We start from the raw sequence: 18345 nt of genomic DNA, 5'->3' as shown, positions 1-18345 counted from the left end.
ACTTAATGATGGTGTTGGAGTCGTGCCTGACCATGCAGTCGTGGGTGAACAGGGAGTACAGGAGGGGACTGAGCACGCACCCCTGGGGAGCTCCAGTGTTGAGGATCAGCATGGCAGATGTGTTGCTACCTACCCTTACCACCTGGGGGCGGCCCGTCAGGAAGTCCAGGATCCAGTTGCAGAGGGAGGTGTTAAGTCCCAGGATCCTTAGCTTAGTGATGAGCTTTGAGGGTACTATAGTGTTGAACGCTGAGCTGTAGTCAATGAATAGCATTCTCACATACGTGTTCCTTTTGTCCAGGTGGGAAAGGGCAGTGTGGAGTGCAATAGACATTGCATCATCTGTAGATCTGTTTGGGTGGTATGCAAATTGGAGTGGGTCTAGGGTTTCTGGGATATTGGTGTTGATGTGAGCCATTACCTGGTGATTAGGCAACCTTCATTTTGACCATCACGAAAATTACGACATTTAGAAAAGTCCCAGAGTCTCAAGACTAGGTGCATTGAAACTGCCTCCGCCCATAGAGACGGACCCTAACGTTTCTGTCCGATAGCTCATTCAAGGACCCCGCTGCTCGGGCTCCGAATGACCTTTCAAGCCGAAACTCGGGGTTCAGGGTTGCCTCAACTAGGCCTACACATAATGTCAGAACTGGACCCGCAGCTAGAATGTAACTACGTATTTTATGTTTTTATTATGGTTTAAACAGAAGGCGCTGTGAATTTCGGGCCTGACAGTTGGCAGCTAAACATGTTGGAAAAAGTGGGTTTGGTGTCATTTTGTATCCGTTTGGTGCCAGAATGATATCTTACTTGACTATTCCCAAAGTAAACGGCCTATTTCTTAGGACCAGATGCTAGAATATGCATATAATTGACAGATTAGGATAGAAAACTCTCTAAAGTTTCCAAAACTGTCAAAATATTGTCGGTGAGTATAACAGAACTGATATTGCAGGCAGAGTGGAAAAAACCCTGAGAAAAATCTAACCAGGAAGTGGCTTCTATTTTGAAAACTCCATGTTCCATAGCAATGCCATTTAAAGGGATATCAACCAGATTCCTTTTCCTATCGCATCCTCGAGGTGTCAATAGTCTTCAGACATAGTTTCAGGCTTTTATTTTGAAAAATTAGCCAGAACGATAACATCACGTCAAGTGGTCACATGAGTTTTGCTCGCGCAACAGAGTTTGGATATGTACAGTGTACAGTATTCGGCCCCCTTGAACTTTGCGACCTTTTGCCACAGGTGCATTTATACGGAGACTTGATTACACACAGGTGGATTGTATTTATCATCATTAGTCATTTAGGTCAACATTGGATCATTCAGAGATCCTCACTGAACTTCTGGAGAGAGTTTGCTGCACTGAAAGTAAAGGGGCTGAATAATTTTGCACGCCCAATATTTCAGTTTTTGATTTGTTAAAAAAGTTTGAAATATCCAATAAATGTCGTTCCACTTCATGATTGTGTCCCACTTGTTGTTGATTCTTCACAAAAAAATACAGTTTTATATCTTTATGTTTGAAGCCTGAAATGTGGCAAAAGGTCGCAAAGTTCAAGGGGGCCGAATACTTTCGCAAGGCACTGTATTGCTTTTCCTTCTCCTACTGTGAAATACATTTGCGGTTGATATATTATCGATTATATATTTTAATAACAACCTGAGGATTGATTATAAATAATGTTTGACATGTTTCTGTGGACATTACGGATATTATTTTGAATTTGTCTGCGTTGTCATGACCGTTCTTTCCTGTGGATTTCTGAACATAATCCGCCAAACATTTTGGATATAAAAATAATCTTTATGGGACAAAAGGAACATTTGTTGTGTAACTGGGAGTCTCGTGAGTGAAAACATCCGAAGATCATCAAAGGTAAATTATTAATTTGATTGCTTTTCTGATTTTCGTGACCAAGCTACCTGATGCTAAGTGTACATAATGTTTTGTCATGCAATCGATAAATTTACACAAACGCTTGGATTGCTTTCGCTGTAAAGCATAATTTCAAAATCTGAGACGACAGGTGGATTAACAAAAGGCTAAACTGTGTTTTGCAATATTGCACTTGTGATTTCACGAATATGAATATTTTCAGTAATATTATTTGACTGAGGCGCTATGCTATTCAGCGGTTGCTGATGACAATTATCCTGCTTAAGGGATGGGTAGCGTCAAGAAGTTAAGGTGACCTGACCTCAACCCCTTTGATACCTAATTCAAAGCGCTCCACTCATATCACCTATAGCACTCCCATAACTGCCTCCCCTCTACCCAGCACATTCCAAAGCCATCTGGCTCCTACAGATAACCATTAACTTCTGATGTAAAAACCCTTCTCTATCACTCCTCATGTACTACAGTGCTACTCCTGATGAATCATATCTCTAGTATAACAATGTTCCAAGTTGAACCCAGAATCTAAGTCCCCCCATTTAACTCCATACTGTTCAACATTACATACACTTGGAAATGACTTATAAATGGACAAACAATAATAATAATAATAAAACCTGATTAACATTCACCGTTAGGCTTATGGCCTCTGTTCTATATGTACCCTCTTATTACCATCTCTCATCACACAACAGAATGCCATTCCAGCTGAAGCTGTTGGCTTTCTCCCTTCCAGCTGGAGCTGTTGGCTTCCTCCACCAAAGTTTGATAACATGACAATTCTCACTCTCTCTTAGCCTGACCATGACTTCAGGATACTTTTCTGTTGAGGTTGGCAAAAATGAAAACCCTCCTCATGCTTTCGCCCAGTCTTCCCCATCAGACTACAGGATCCAAGAGGTGTTCCCAAGCCATGTCATTCTCACTTTGCTCCCCATCCTCTACCTCCATAGCCACCTCATATATACGTGTGGTGGCCTTAATCAGTTTTACCTCATCTTGAGGTAACTCAACACTGTGTAGTCATTTTAACATCAATGCCCTCGGCACATGATATCCAATATCACCAAAGTAACCCCTGCTATTACTAACATTGCCCTGACACTGGCAATTGTGCATGCTTTAAACGCCAGGATGTCATACTCTTTTCGGCTTTTCATCTTGTAGAATTCACTGCACACTATGGAGGAAGAGAACCGTCTTTCCAGACCAACATTTGTCAACAGTTAATAATCAGATAAGAGACGCACTATACCAAAACGAACAAATGACGGGTTGCAATGCAATTGTGGATTAGACGTATGAGCCTATTATGTTCAGATTTGTTTCTTACAGAAGACATTTTTAATAAACAGTAGTTTCTTAATAGTATGTAGTAGCCTATGATTAGGACACAGTATGTTGTTTTAGTAAGTAGTAGGCAAGACAGTGTTGTATTGTAAACCCAGAGCGGGACATTTCATGCCAGGCTTCACAGATTCTGTAATTCACAGCGCCCCCTTTCAACCCATCACAGAACAAACAAACTGCTCTTCCCACAATCCTGTTATGACTCTGAATGCCAAGCTGGTTGTCAGGAGACAGTCAGCAGACCCCTTTTACAACTTACATGTATTAAGGGAGGGAGGTCATCGGAGAGGCGCCACAGCTATGTTCCAACAAAATAACGCTTTTTTCCTCACTCTTCTTAATTAACAAGGAGAAAATGGCAAGAGCAAAAAAGGTCACATTTGCCTCCTCCGACTATGTACCTCATCCTAGAGATAGTTCTCACATTCAAAAACACTTTTTTGTATTTTGTGAAAACTTATGAGTAACTTTCATGTTTATCGCCTATGAAAATGGATATGCCAAATCTTTACAATCAACGGGGCATTCCCTTGTTGCATAACTGGGCCGTTAGACCCTGCCTTCTGTGATTCTGATTTTAAATAAGAGGACTTACTAACCAGAAATCAAATCAGATCTTTGTGAGGTGTAGGCCATGCCTTGAAGATTCAATGATCCATCTCCTTGGAAACCAAAACATCGCTGCGAGAAACCTAGGCAACTTTGATTTGCACCATCCTATTCAAACAGAAGATTCGCCTGAGAGGAACCGTTGAGTCTTCATCGCTCCCAAAGGCAATCCGTACCAACATTATATTACACCCCAGTATCTTAACAAACTTTATCTTGTTGAACTGAACGAACTAAGAACTGAACTGAGAGAGCCTATGTTTGAGCTTCTATGAGGGCCTTCTTTGACTGAAAGCTCCAAACGCCAGGACCACAGACCTTTTCCCTGTGTCCCACTGCATCATAACAGAAACTCGACTGAACAAGACAACACCCAAATCCACGTAAATACCTTGTTGCGTTGCATTTTCCTTTTATGTGACGCTATCTGTGTAAAAGTGGTGGCAGTAACAGATTATTGTAAGACTGTTAGTCTTAATTCGATATCATAATTAATACTGTTAAGGCATTGTCCACTTTCGGATGTGAACTGATAGCCTAGCCACTAGCAACTCTTGGTGGATGAACCTATAATTCCACAATGGTGACGACTATCAGTTGATAAGACCATGTCATCCTCAAAAGTATGGTGAATGTATGTACTGTCGTATTTGCTCAGTTCAAGTACAGAAGTTAATTTATGTTGGCCTGTGGAGATTCTCACTTCAATGATTGTGTTGTATTCTGTTAGCCTGGACCCTGCCTTACTCTGTTCTGCCATACTCTGTTAACTACCTCATTTTTCAACTTATTTAGTCTAGTAAATAAAATCTTAAAAATGAATTTGTGGCTTTGAGTTCATTTGCAAGTGATTGGGTCCTTGAAGTTTCTGAGCGCGACGACTTTCACAATGAGAATATAGTAATTGACTGTTGATTAAGACTATTGTTAATATAGGATTGGTATAACGGTTAATGATAACTACGGACAGAGTTAATTCAAGGGATCTCTATATGTTTTTAAAACTTGATGGTGCACAACCTTTGATGAATTTGGATAGGATAACCAAGTTTAATTACAATAAATTACATACATTAATTATTCCAGTAATTAATCAGTAAATGATCTTTAATAGCCATAGCCAAAGTCACAACAGCAGATTTACGACACGGCCTCTCCTCTATCGCTCTCTGTGTCTGCTGGCATTTCCTTCCATGCACCCTGTGTGTGAGTGTGAGTGTCACGGAGGCTGTCACTCGTCACTCGTCCTCTGATAGCTGACGGACAGCAAAGGGGAGTAGTGCTGTGACAGGATGACAGAGGGACATCTCTCTCTCTCTCTGTCTCTCTCCTACGTTGATCGGATTCAGTTAGTGGGCAGAATCATTGAACAAAATATGCATTCATTTTATGATGCACATTATGAACTTTCATTCATCTGATGAAGTTTTACACATTACTGAGACTCAACTGAATTACAGTACATCTGTTTTCTTCCACGAGAAACAAGTTAATTGAGTTTGTTATTAAAAGCAACTTTCTTATCATCTCTGTCTCTTCCCCCTTTCCCTTGCTGTCTGTCAGCTGCTCAAATACTAGTCTGTCTGTTCATTCCTCTGGAGGCAAAGGGAGGCTCTGAGGGGAAATATTGACTCAGGTCCACTGATGCAGCAGAATATGAATGGTCCTCATTTCAGCTTGTCATGTTAGCCTGTGCTCTGCCCCTCCCTGTGCCAAACACACACGCACACGCCTGCTGCATGGTGAGGCTGGAAAATTGAGCTGATGGCAGCCCTGTCTGTCTGGCGGCATGTTGGGATGTGTTGTACTGCACCACACTCTTCCACAGGGGTCATGTCACATTGTGTACCCCCGCGATCAGCTGTGACCCAGCTGTCAGGCTGCCCATGCTGGAGGTGATGTAGTAATGTGTATGTCTGAGTCTGTGTTGTCTGAGCGTGTGCTAAGATTCCCCTTGCTTAATTGAATCTGGTGTGTTCATACTGGGCTGGAACAAAAGCCTGTACAGTGTATAGTCATTCAGGCCACCTACACTAGTAAGTGAGCAGGGTGTAATTTATGGTTTGTTTGCTCAACACATCCAATCTAATTCCATTCCCAGCCCAGAGCCTGTAAGAAAGGTTTAATGGTGGCGCGGAGAGAAAGAATTAGAGATTACTAACGAGGTTAGAAAAGCTTTAGAGTCTGGGAGGCATGGCTGGCTGCCTAACGACTCCCTGGCTGTTTAAACAAATCCGTTTTTCCCATTGGAGCTGGTGCTCAGCACAATTATACCCACAGTTAACCTCTCTTTTTACCAGGGCTGCCTCTCTCAACTGGCCTCTAACTGGAGATGCTAAGGCCAAGTAGATCTTTGGAAATGACTAATAACCCTACTATATCAATGGCCCAATGGGTTCGTTATTAAGCTGGCTAATGTAGTGATAGAGGGGATACAGCCAATGTGGTGTGTGAACCAGCAACCCTGAGATTATGGGTCAAGTGCTCTACCATAAAAGCCTGGGCCTCTTGGCAGAAGTAGTAAGTGAGTTTCCTTTCAAAAACACATGGTAGAAAGAGATGAATTATAAGGGATATCAAGTTTTTGATTGGTTGATTTAGGGATAATTGTAAATATGCATATACAGCCACATCACTACATCAGGTGTAGAAGATAGGAGAATGAAGTGAGAGAAGGCAAGACAGAGAGAGAGAGAGAGCGTAAAAGAGATGGAGGAGGAGGGGACAAGCTGGTATTGATTTTGTGCCCGGTGTGATGGATAAAACCATAAGTGGTAGGAGCCAGTGGAGGAGAGGAGAGAGTGATTCTGTTTTTCACAGGTCAAAGGAGGCAGAGGAGGGCCAGTGTCCAGACCTTCGCCACATGATAGACTGATCTGTCCGGATGAAAGACAAACATAGAGGGAGGAAAGAAAGGGAGAAGAGGGACTCCAGTCTGACTCCAATCACAAATTTGATGCCCTGATACTCGACTTGATATAAAATATAATGACTTTACTTGGACCTGGTGCCTCAAGACTCGGGACTCGACATTGACTTGAGACTGATGACTTGAAATGATCTAGCCAGGTTTTGTAATGTTTTGTAACTCATTTTGTGGCACAGAGTCTTCGTTGATTGCTCTCCACGCAGCCAGAGACAGTAGCCACAGGCAGCATCGCAGATTGGCTAGTGAAACGCACACTCAGCCTTCTGATTAGACCAACAAACTGTCAATCAACACATGTCCAGTGAGCCACTGTTCTCCAAGTGGAGAACATTCTGGGGTGTCATGAGTATGAAACTGAATGGGAAAAATAACTAATCTGGTACCAAGAAGCAAACAAGTAGCCTAATATCTAGGTTATTACGGTGTAATTATCATTTTACCTTGTGATTCAAGTACACTAAACAAAGATATAAACGCAACATATAAGGTGTTGGTCCCATGTTTCACGAGCTAAAGTAAAAAATGTAAAAGTATACATATTTTAATTGGCTACATATACAGTGTGTATACTATTTTATATTTAATAACCATTCATCAGCATTAGAGCGCAAAGCCGGACCTGCATATCCAGATTAGTCTCAAAAAAGCATTTGTTTCATCTACTATGGACGCATCTTTCCCAGAACAATAACAATAGGCTACCTGGCTATCATTATATTTTCAGATTTCAGATAGTCGTAGTTTGGGTGGCTACTGGCCATAAAAATGCAGTTTATTTATGTGTATTGCATTTTTTAAATGCATCACTGTTTATGTATGTAATGCAGTGGAGGCTCCTCAGAGGAGGAAGGGGAGGACTGTCCTCCTCAGTGAATTTTATAAAAATAAGGTATCCTTTTTAGATAAAACTATACTAAATATATTCACATTATTCACATCACCAAATAATTTATTTAAACACTGTTTTGCAATGGTCTACAGTATCCTCAAGCAATCTGTAGGGTACCACAGAGGACAGCTAGTCTCTGTCCTCCTCTGGGTACATTGACTTCAATACAAAACCTAGGAGGCTCATGGTTCTCACCCCCTTCCATAGACTTATGACAACTTCCGGAGGACGTCCTCCAACCTTTCAGAGCTCTTGCAGCTTGAACTGACACATAATCAAAGGATCAGAGAATGAATATAGTACTGAAAGCATAAGCTACAGCTAGCTAGCACTGCAGTGCATAAAATGTGGTGAGTAGGTGACTAAGAGAGAAAGATAATAGTTGAACAGTTTATAACAAATTAATTCCTTCCAAAATGAGGGAGATGTAAGAGAGAGAACAAGAGAGACAGCTAGCTATATTTCATTGTATATTGTTTTTTGCTTTCACTTATCTAGCGAATGCAGGTAGCTAGTTTAGCCTACTCAAACACCCAGCTAAACAGAGAGTGATGCAATGTTAGTTAGCAGGCTATGGCTATCCAACACTGGAACTCACCCAGGTCATGGTAAGTTTTAGGCTTAATTCATTTATTGCCACGAGGCCCACCGGTGTAACTGCTAAAGTGCTCGCTGACTGTACACTGTACTGCATGATTGTAGCAGGTTTACTAACGCTTTAGCTCTAGTAGCTATGTTGACTATGACATTAGCTAATATGATGACAACAATGTAGGCTGTGTGTAGATGTTAGTGGTCATGATATTGTCGTGTCTTGACTATCATTCATGTGTTTGACTGTTATTTTATCAGTTAATTACATACCACGTTAAATTATTATGTGATTGAATTAATCATATAACAATGAATTCATAATTAATCTGGGGCACCGCGGGAAATAATTGAATGAGTTACTATCTCCCGACTAAACTCTAATGATATAAATATCTCTTACATCAGTAACACTCAATTCATTCATTCTTATTTACCTTCAGTCTCATTCTGAATGTTGCAAAATCCATAAATGATGAATCAGCGATATACAAATTGGCTTAAATATTTATTTACTAACTAACTAACTAACTAAATAATCACACAGAATTACATAAACACACAAACAGGATAGCTTACACATTGATTACTACGCAATGCAATGAAAAGTCCCTAGTGGACTAAACCGATATGATGGCTTGTTACACTAAATGGTGGATTCAAAAGAGAGGGAAAGGGAAAGGGAGAGGGAAAGGAATTCCACTATCGTGATCCAGCCTTTTGGTGTTGTAGTTTTGGCAGGAGGAATCTCCTTCTAACAAAAGGTTTCTTTCCCCTCAATCCTGCAGAGCCCAAAGGCAGAGTTTCTACAAGGTAGTTACGACCGTCATAAAACGGCCAACTTCACCCCTCTCCCTCTCTGCGGAGTAGAGTCTGTAGAGCAGACTCACTGTAACCTGATCCTTCGTGTCCTCACAGGAGAGGCATGGCAATATGAAGGTTTGGCCTGGAAAGGTTTTTTATTCTGGTCACATACAGCTGATGTGTTGTGCACTGAATTCCACAAGCGAAGGGAAAAGGTGAGAGGAGGAGAGCGCGTAGATGTGAGAAGGAATTATACAATGAACAAATTATCCTACAGTTTATGGGTGGCTGTTGGAATAATGATTTCATCCTAGATTAGCTAGATGCAGGCAAGAGTAGGCAAAGTGGTATTGAATCTGTCACCTTGATTACAAAAAAATGTATCTCGACCTGTGTTGTAAACTTTCATTCATAGGCTAGGTTGTAGCAACCTCATGATGGGTATAGGGAGAATTTGAGCATCATGTATTAGCCTAAACCTATCGATGTTACATTGAACTGGGTGAATGGAATTTGAACGACTGTCATCCAATATGCTTTAATAGAAATAAGGCCGTGCTCTTAAATTTTTTTATAATCCTCCCTCATCTTAAACGGCACCGACCGCCACTGCTGTAATGACAGGCTACATTTGCACAGGAATTGTGTGCGTGTGTATGTGCATCCTTGGTGCTTGGGGTCGCCACCTTTGAACCACTCCTTTTAGGGGTTTGTGGGTCAAAACGTTTCAGAACCACTGAGCTAGCAAATAGATTGCAGATTTACTGCAGCTATACAGGATTGGGTGCAGTGCAAATGCCAAATTCTAGGGAGAGAGGATTGCCATAAATAAATATGCAGCTCCCAAAATAATGGTTATAAAGAATATGCAAGCTTGCATTTGCAATTTTATGTCAAAATGAATTTTCCATAGGCCTAATCAAAATATGTTGTAGACAAAATAATTAAAAGGGCTGAAAAAATAGACAACGATTTGTAGTTGAACAAGTCTTTATACGTATAGATTTGTATTTTACTTGACTTGAGACTTGACTTGAAATAGCTTGTGACTCGACTTGACTTGAAATAGCTTGTGACTCGACTTGACTTGCTCTTAGAATGCACAACTTGGACTTGACTCAAGACTCAACCCATTCCACTTGGGCATCGACTTGAGACGGAGACAGAAACGAAGGGAGGAGAAGAGAAGAAGAGAGATGGAGAGGAGGGTCTGGAAAGAAGAGAAGATAGATGAAGGGATGTGATAGAGGGGTGAAAAGAGTTGAAGAGAGCATTGATGAGAGAGAGAGATTAAGGCAGGGGTTGATATTGCAGTCAGTTCAACATTATTAATGGCAAAAGAGGGGCGAGGGAGTTATGACAGAATGAGTGTGAAGGGGGTATGAAGTCTCCACGAATAAGTTATTTGACTGTATTAGTGATTTAAATACTTGGATGCCTCACAACTTCCTCCAGCTAAATCAAGACAAGACCAATGTTCTTATTGTTGGAGCCATATCACAGAGAGAGTATCTAGCCGCACATTTGAATTCACAGGCAATAAAGATAAAACACCAGGTAAAAAACCTAGGTGCTATTTTAGATTCTGAACTAAATTTCGAATCACACAATTAGGACCAAACGAGTGTTTTACCACCTGAGGAACATTGCCAAAGTGTGGCCATTTCTCTCTCAGGCTGATACAGAGAGACTCATCCAGGATTTCGACTACTGCAATGCTCTTCGGTCTGGTCTACCCAAGAAAGCCATTGGTCAACTGCAAAACATACAGAATGCTGTGCGGGTACTGACCAAGACCAGACGGAGAGAACACATTACACCGATTTAAAGGTCTCTGCACTGGCTACCTGCGAGTTTTATAATTGATTTTAAGATTCTTCTATTGGTTTTAAAATCAATCCACGATTGTGCATCCCAATACATGTCAGAAATGCTTTTAAGTTATGTACCTAGTAAGGTCCTCTGGCACTTCCATTTTAACTATCCCAGAACCTGAGGGGGGACGAAACTGTGGACATATTTTAAAGAGATCTTAAAATACATATTTTTAGCTTTTCTTTTCCTTAGGTTCTGCTTAGTTGATCAGTTTGTGTCGTTCTTGAGTTTTTTATCTTATGTTTGTTGTGTAGTATATATTTCAATTTTTTTTTTCATTGTTTATTATTTTTTCCTGTAAAGCACATTGTGTTGCATTCCATGTCTGAAATGGACTGTATAAATCAAGCTTGATTTGATTTGAAGGAGGGAGGGGGAGGGATGAGAGGAGAAGTGATGTATGCCCCTTCTGGCAATCCAATAATAACACTGAAGAATGGCCCAGCAGATGGAAGGAGGGAGAGAGGGAGGGTAGGATAGGATAGGATGGATAGAGACCAGACTGGGTGTAGAGGACTGTGGCCAGAAGGGGGCATCATTACAAAACATTGTCATAGTGAAGTGTGTCTTTTCAATCTTTTCATTACCTTTATTCACAGTTTAAGCAGGCTATTCCAGAAGGGGGGGGGGGGGGTAATGTGTATGATATTAGGCATTTATAAGATATATTTGCTGTAATAATGCAGACATTTAAAATATATAATTTTAGAGAACCTTTATTTTTGCTTTATTTGGAAGAGTGAGTGTAGTCGCACATGTACACACGCCCCCTTACATGTACACACGCCCCCTTACATGTACACACGCCCCCTTACATGTACACACGCCCCCTTACATGTACACACGCCCCCTTACATGTACACACGCCCCCTTACATGCACACACGCCCCCGAGCTTACATGTACACACGCCCCCGAGCTTACATGTACACACGCCCCCTTACATGTACACACGCCCCCTTACATGTACACACGCCCCCTTACATGTACACACGCCCCCGAGCTTACATGTACACACGCCCCCGAGCTTACATGTACACACGCCCCCGAGCTTACATGTACACACGCCCCCGAGCTTACATGTACACACGCCCCCGAGCTTACATGCACACACGCCCCCGAGCTTACATGTACACACGCCCCCCGAGCTTACATGTACACACGCCCCCGAGCTTACATGTACACACGCCCCCGAGCTTACATGTACACACGCCCCCGAGCTTACATGTACACACGCCCCCGAGCTTACATGTACACACGCCCCCGAGCTTACATGCACACACGCCCCCTTACATGCACACACGCCCCCGAGCTTACATGTACACACGCCCCCGAGCTTACATGTACACACGCCCCCGAGCTTACATGCACACACGCCCCCGAAGCTTACATGTACACACGCCCCCGAGCTTACATGTACACACGCCCCCGAGCTTACATGTACACACGCCCCCGAGCTAACTACATGCACACACGCCCCCTTACATGACACACGCCCCCGAGCTTACATGTACACACGCCCCCGAGCTTACATGTACACACACCCCCGAGCGTACATGTACACACGCCCCCGAGCTTACATGCACAACACGCCCCGAGCTTACATGTACACACGCCACCGAGCTTACATGCACACACGCCCCCGAGCTTACATGTACACACGCCCCCGAGCTTACATGTACACACGCCCCCGAGCTTACATGTACACACGCCCCCGAGCTTACATGTACACACGCCCCCGAGCTTACATGTACACACGCCCCCGAGCTTACATGTACACACGCCCCCGAGCTTACATGTACACACGCCCCCGAGCTTACATGTACACACGCCCCCGAGCTTACATGTACACACGCCCCCGAGCTTACATGCACACACGCCCCCGAGCTTACATGTACACACGCCCCCGAGCTTACATGTACACACGCCCCCGAGCTTACATGCACACACGCCCCCGAGCTTACATGCACACACGCCCCCGAGCTTACATGTACACACGCCCCCGAGCTTACATGTACACACGCCCCCGAGCTTACATGCACACACGCCCCCGAGCTTACATGCACACACGCCCCCGAGCTTACATGTACACACGCCCCCGAGCTTACATGTACACACGCCCCCGAGCTTACATGTACACACGCCCCCGAGCTTACATGTACACACGCCCCCGAGCTTACATGTACACACGCCCCCGAGCTTACATGTACACACGCCCCCGAGCTTACATGCACACACGCCCCCGAGCTTACATGTACACACGCCCCCGAGCTTACATGCACACACGCCCCCGAGCTTACATGTACACACGCCCCCGAGCTTGCATGCACACACGCCCCCGAGCTTGCATGCACACACGCCCCCGAGCTTGCATGCACACACGCCCCCGAGCTTGCATGCACACACGCCCCCGAGCTTGCATGCACACAATGGGGTTGATGAGTAGTTATGATTGTGATCCCAGCCAGAAGCATGCATCAGGTAACATCTAGCAGCCCAGCCAGGAGACACACAAACATAATAGATATATACCGTAACCAAGTCACTTCCAGGCCCCATATACTCATATACTAACTGTTCTCTCTCTCTCTTTCTCTCTCTCTAATTTCTAGGGCTTTATTGGCATGGGAAACATGCTTACATTGCAAAACAAAGTGTAATAGATAATAAACAAAAGTTAAAGAAAAACATTCAAAAATTAACAGTAAACATTACACTCACAAAAGTTTCAAAAGAAACTGTGGCGACAGGTCACAAAATCTTGCTACTGTGATGGCATCACTGTGGTACTTCACCCAATAGATTTCTCTCTCTTGCTCTCTCATAACATTATATGACACCAGTCAGACACAGACATCTCTCTCCTCTGTCTAGCTCTTCTATTTCTCCATCAACAAAGAGAGAGGGATAGAGGTTGCCAGACATAGATAGAAAAAAAGAGGAAGATAGGAGGGGCAGACCCTAGACAATCTCATTAAATTGAGTAAAGAAGGAATGATTCAAAAGGGAGAGAAGGAGAGAGGGAGAGTGAAAGTGGCAGAGAGCCCAGCCCAGCTTAGTTTGGTCTGATAAAGACAGATATAGGTGGCCAAACGAAGGAAGGATGAGTAGAGCGAGGGAAAATAATGGATGAGGAAGAGGAGAGAGGAGGGGTTGGGCCCAGACAAGCTCATTAAGTAGAGGGCCGTGGTGTGACACAAGATGCATGAGTCTGGCAGCATCCCTCCACCCTCTGTCTGGAGGAAGATGTATGGCCGCGTGTGTCAGTGTGTGCGTGGAGTCGTGTGAGTGTTCGTGGAGAAAAATAAACAATTAAATACAAGGGTCAACTCAGATAGTCCGTTAAATATATTCTGGCAAAAATGACAGACAGTAGCTTATTAGCAAAATATAACTTTATTGAGAGTGTGTGGGGAGAGGCCAGGACCCGCTTCCCTAATAGTGATGGAACTTCGGCTTATGAGTCTATTAATGATGCAGCATTCCTACAACGGCCGAAGATGTAACAAGATTTTCCCAAAACACCACGCAGAGAGAACGTTTCCTAAACGCGTAGTTAGACTATGTGTCAATACAATCACTTCTCTTGGATCAGCTTTCTCCATTCAAGTCTTACCTTACCGTACAGTGCCTTCAGAAAGGATTCACGCCTCTTGACATCTTCCACATTTTGATGTGGTACAGCCTGGATATAAAATGGATTAAATTGAGATGTTTTTGTCTCTGACATACACACAATACCCCATAATGTCAAAGTGGAATTCTGTTTTTCTAATTTTTTACAAATTAATTAAGACAACCCCTTTGTTATGGAAATCAGAGTCTACAGTCCATTGCGGATTAAGAAGGAAGGCCTAACCGTGATCTGCCCAACGATGCCTCTCTACCAGACAAACTCAATGCCTTTTATGAATACTTTGACAATAACAACATCAAGCCGGATGTGAAGGCCGTCACCGACCAAGTGGACTTGGTGACTCACTCTCCAAGGCTGACGTGAGAAGGGTCTTTAATTAGTTCAACACCTTCAAGGCCGCGGCCCCGACGGTATGCCAGGGCGTGTTCTCAGAGCATGCGCAGAACAGCTGGCAGGCATGTTCATGGTAATGTTCAACCTCTCCTGGTCCCTGTCTGTAATCCACATGTCTTAAGATGACCACAATTATTCCTGTTCCTAAGAACTCTAAGACTTCATGCCACAATGATTACAGCCCTGTAGCACTCACTTCTGTAATCATGAACTGCTGTAAAAGGCTGGTTATGGCACACATTAACTCCATCATCCCAGCCACCCTAGACCCACTCCAATTTACATACCGTCCCAACAGATCCATAGACGATGCAATCTCAATTACTCTCCACACTGCCCTCACCAACCTAGATCACAGGAATACCGATGTGAGAATGCTGTTCATTGACTAAAGCTCAGCATTCAACACAATAGTGCCCTCCAAGTTCATCACCAAGGTTAGGACTTGGGACTGAACACCTCCCTCTGCAACTGGATCCTGGACTTCCTAACAAGCCAACCCCAGGTGGTGAGGGTAGCCAGCATCACCTCCACCATGCTGACCCTTAACACAGGGACCGCACAGGGGTGTGTGAATAGTACCCTCCTGTACTCCCTGTTCACCCAACACCATTATCAAGTTGACGATACGACGGTGGTAGGTCTGATCACCGGCGATGATGAGTCAGCCTACAGGGAGGTGATCTGTGACCTGGCAGTGTGTTGCTAGAGCAACAACCTCTTCCTCAACATCAGCAAGAAGAAGGAGCTGATTGTGGACAACAGGAAACAAGGGCGGGGCGTGCACACCCCCTTCCACATTGACGGAGCGGCACTGAAGTACATAGACAGCTTCAATTTCCTCAGTGTACAAATCATTAAAGACTTCAAATGGTCCAAACACACATGCACAGTCGTGAAGAAGGCGTGACAGTGCCTCTTCCCCCTCAGGAGGATTGAAAAGGTGTGGCATGGGCCCTCAAATCCTTAAAAGGTTCTACAACTGTACAATTGAGAGCATATTGACTGGCTGCATCACTGCTTGGTATGGCATTAGCGCTGCCCCATCGCATGGTGCTACAGAGTGTTGTGCGACAGCCCAGTACATCACTGGGGCCAAGCTCCCTGCCATCCAGGACCTATATATCAGGCGGTGTGAAAAGAAGGCCTGGAAAATCGTCAAACACCCCAACCACTCAAGCCATAGACTATTTTCTCTGCTGCCGCAAGGCAAGGGTTACTGGTGCATCAAGTCTGACACCAACAGGCTATTAAACAACTTATATTCCCTAGCATTACAACTGATAAGTAGCTAAGAAAATACACAGACCGAGTTTCCCTTGCATCTTTATTTCCCTTTTATTTCAATATTTGCACTGTCTCTATGCACACTCACAGGGCCCTACACACTCACAGGGCCCTACAAACTCACAGGGCCCTACACACTCACAAACACTGTCACTACCAACACACACACAAACACTGTCACTACCAACACAAACACAAACACTCATGACATAATTTGCTCGCTCACACATAATATGATCATACATTTATACTGACTCTACACACCCGCACACTCAAATACATGCAAGCTGCTGCTACTCTGTCTATCTTATATCCTGTTTCCTTGTCCCTTTACCCCTATACATACAGCACCAGTCAAAAGTTTGAACATACCTACTCATTCCAGGGTTTCTATATATTTACTATTTTCTACACTGTAGAATAATAGTGAAGACATCAAAACTATGAAATAACACATGTGGAATCATGTAGTAACCAAAAAAGTGTTAAACAAATCCAAATATATTTGAGATTCTTCAAAGTAGGCACCCTTTGCCTTGAGGACAGCTTTGCACACTCTTGGCATTTTGTTGGGTTACTACATGATTCCATGTGTGTTATTTCATAGTTTTGATATCTTCACTATTATTCTACAATGAACATTTCTTTTAAATAAAGAAAAAATCTTGAATGAGTAGGTGTGTCCAAACATTTGACTGGTACTGTATCTCCCTCCATCTCTCCAGTTTCCCTGCATATGTAAATATGGTATTGGAACTGACTTTTTAAATATTTCCTGTATATATAGTATGCTTAATTACTTACTGTAAGTAAAAAGCCTAAGTAAGTCCACATAAGTTGCATGGACTAACTCTGTTTGCAATAATAGTGATGAACATGTTTTTTTGATTGACTACCTCATTTCTGTACCCCACTCATACAATTATCTGTGAGGTCCCTCAGTCGAGAAGTGAATTTCAAACACAGATTCAACCACAAAGACAAGGGAGGTTTTCCAATACCTTGCAAAGAAGGGCACCTATTGGTAGATGTATAAACAAATATATATTAAATATCCCATGGTGAAGTTATTAATTACACTTTGGATGGTGTATCAATACACCCAGTCACTAAAGATACAGGACTCCTTCGTAATTAAGTTGCCGGAGAGGAAAGAAACCGCTCAGGGATTTCACCATGAGGCCAATGGTGACTTTAAAACAGTTACAGAGTTTAATGGCTTTGAAAGAAAAAAACTGTGGATGGATCAACAACATTATAGTTACTCCCCAATATTATCCAAATTATCCAAAAAATATTCCAAATCATGTATCCTGTTTAAAACAAGGCGTTAAAGTAATACTGCAAATACTGTAATACTGCACTCTCCATATTTTCAAGCATGTTGTTGGCTGCATCATCTTATCAAATCAAATCAAATGTATTTATTTAGCCCTTCGTACATCAGCTGATATCTCAAAGTGCTGTACAGAAACCCAGCCTAAAACCCCAAACAGCAAGCAATGCAGGTGTTGAAGCACGTTGGCTAGGAAAAACTCCCTAGAAAGCCCAAAACCTAGGAAGAAACCTAGAGAGGAACCAGGCTATGAGGGGTGGCCAGTCCTCTTCTGGCTGTGCCGGGTGGAGATTATAACAGAACATGGCCAAGATGTTCAAATGTTCATAAATTACCAGCATGGTCAAATAATAGGTCTGGTACAGGTAGCACGTCCGGTGAACAGGTCAGGATTCCATAGCCGCAGGCAGAACAGTTGAAACTGGAGCAGCAGCACGGCCAGGTGGACTGGGGACAGCAAGGAGTCATCATGCCAGGTAGTCCTGAGTTTTTTGGAAACAGCTCGGAATGGCTTCGGGAAGATGTATACCATGAGGATTAAGCGTGATCAGAAAATGGCTGACTGCCAGACACCTGATAGATTCTACTTTCATTCACTCCCAAAACACAGTAGAAGTCTCATTCAAATTTCTATAGATGGTTGGCATCTAGTGAAACCCCTAGGCTGTGCAACATCATTAATATCTCAAGGGGATTTCATTGTGAACTGTGGTGAATACATACAAAGCTCAGATTTCTCAC

This window comes from Oncorhynchus kisutch, linkage group LG23 (assembly GCF_002021735.2).
Source record: "Oncorhynchus kisutch isolate 150728-3 linkage group LG23, Okis_V2, whole genome shotgun sequence".
NCBI classification, from domain to species: domain Eukaryota; kingdom Metazoa; phylum Chordata; class Actinopteri; order Salmoniformes; family Salmonidae; genus Oncorhynchus; species Oncorhynchus kisutch.
The sequence above is the reverse complement of the archived record's forward strand: the minus strand, read 5'-3'. Positions refer to the sequence as shown.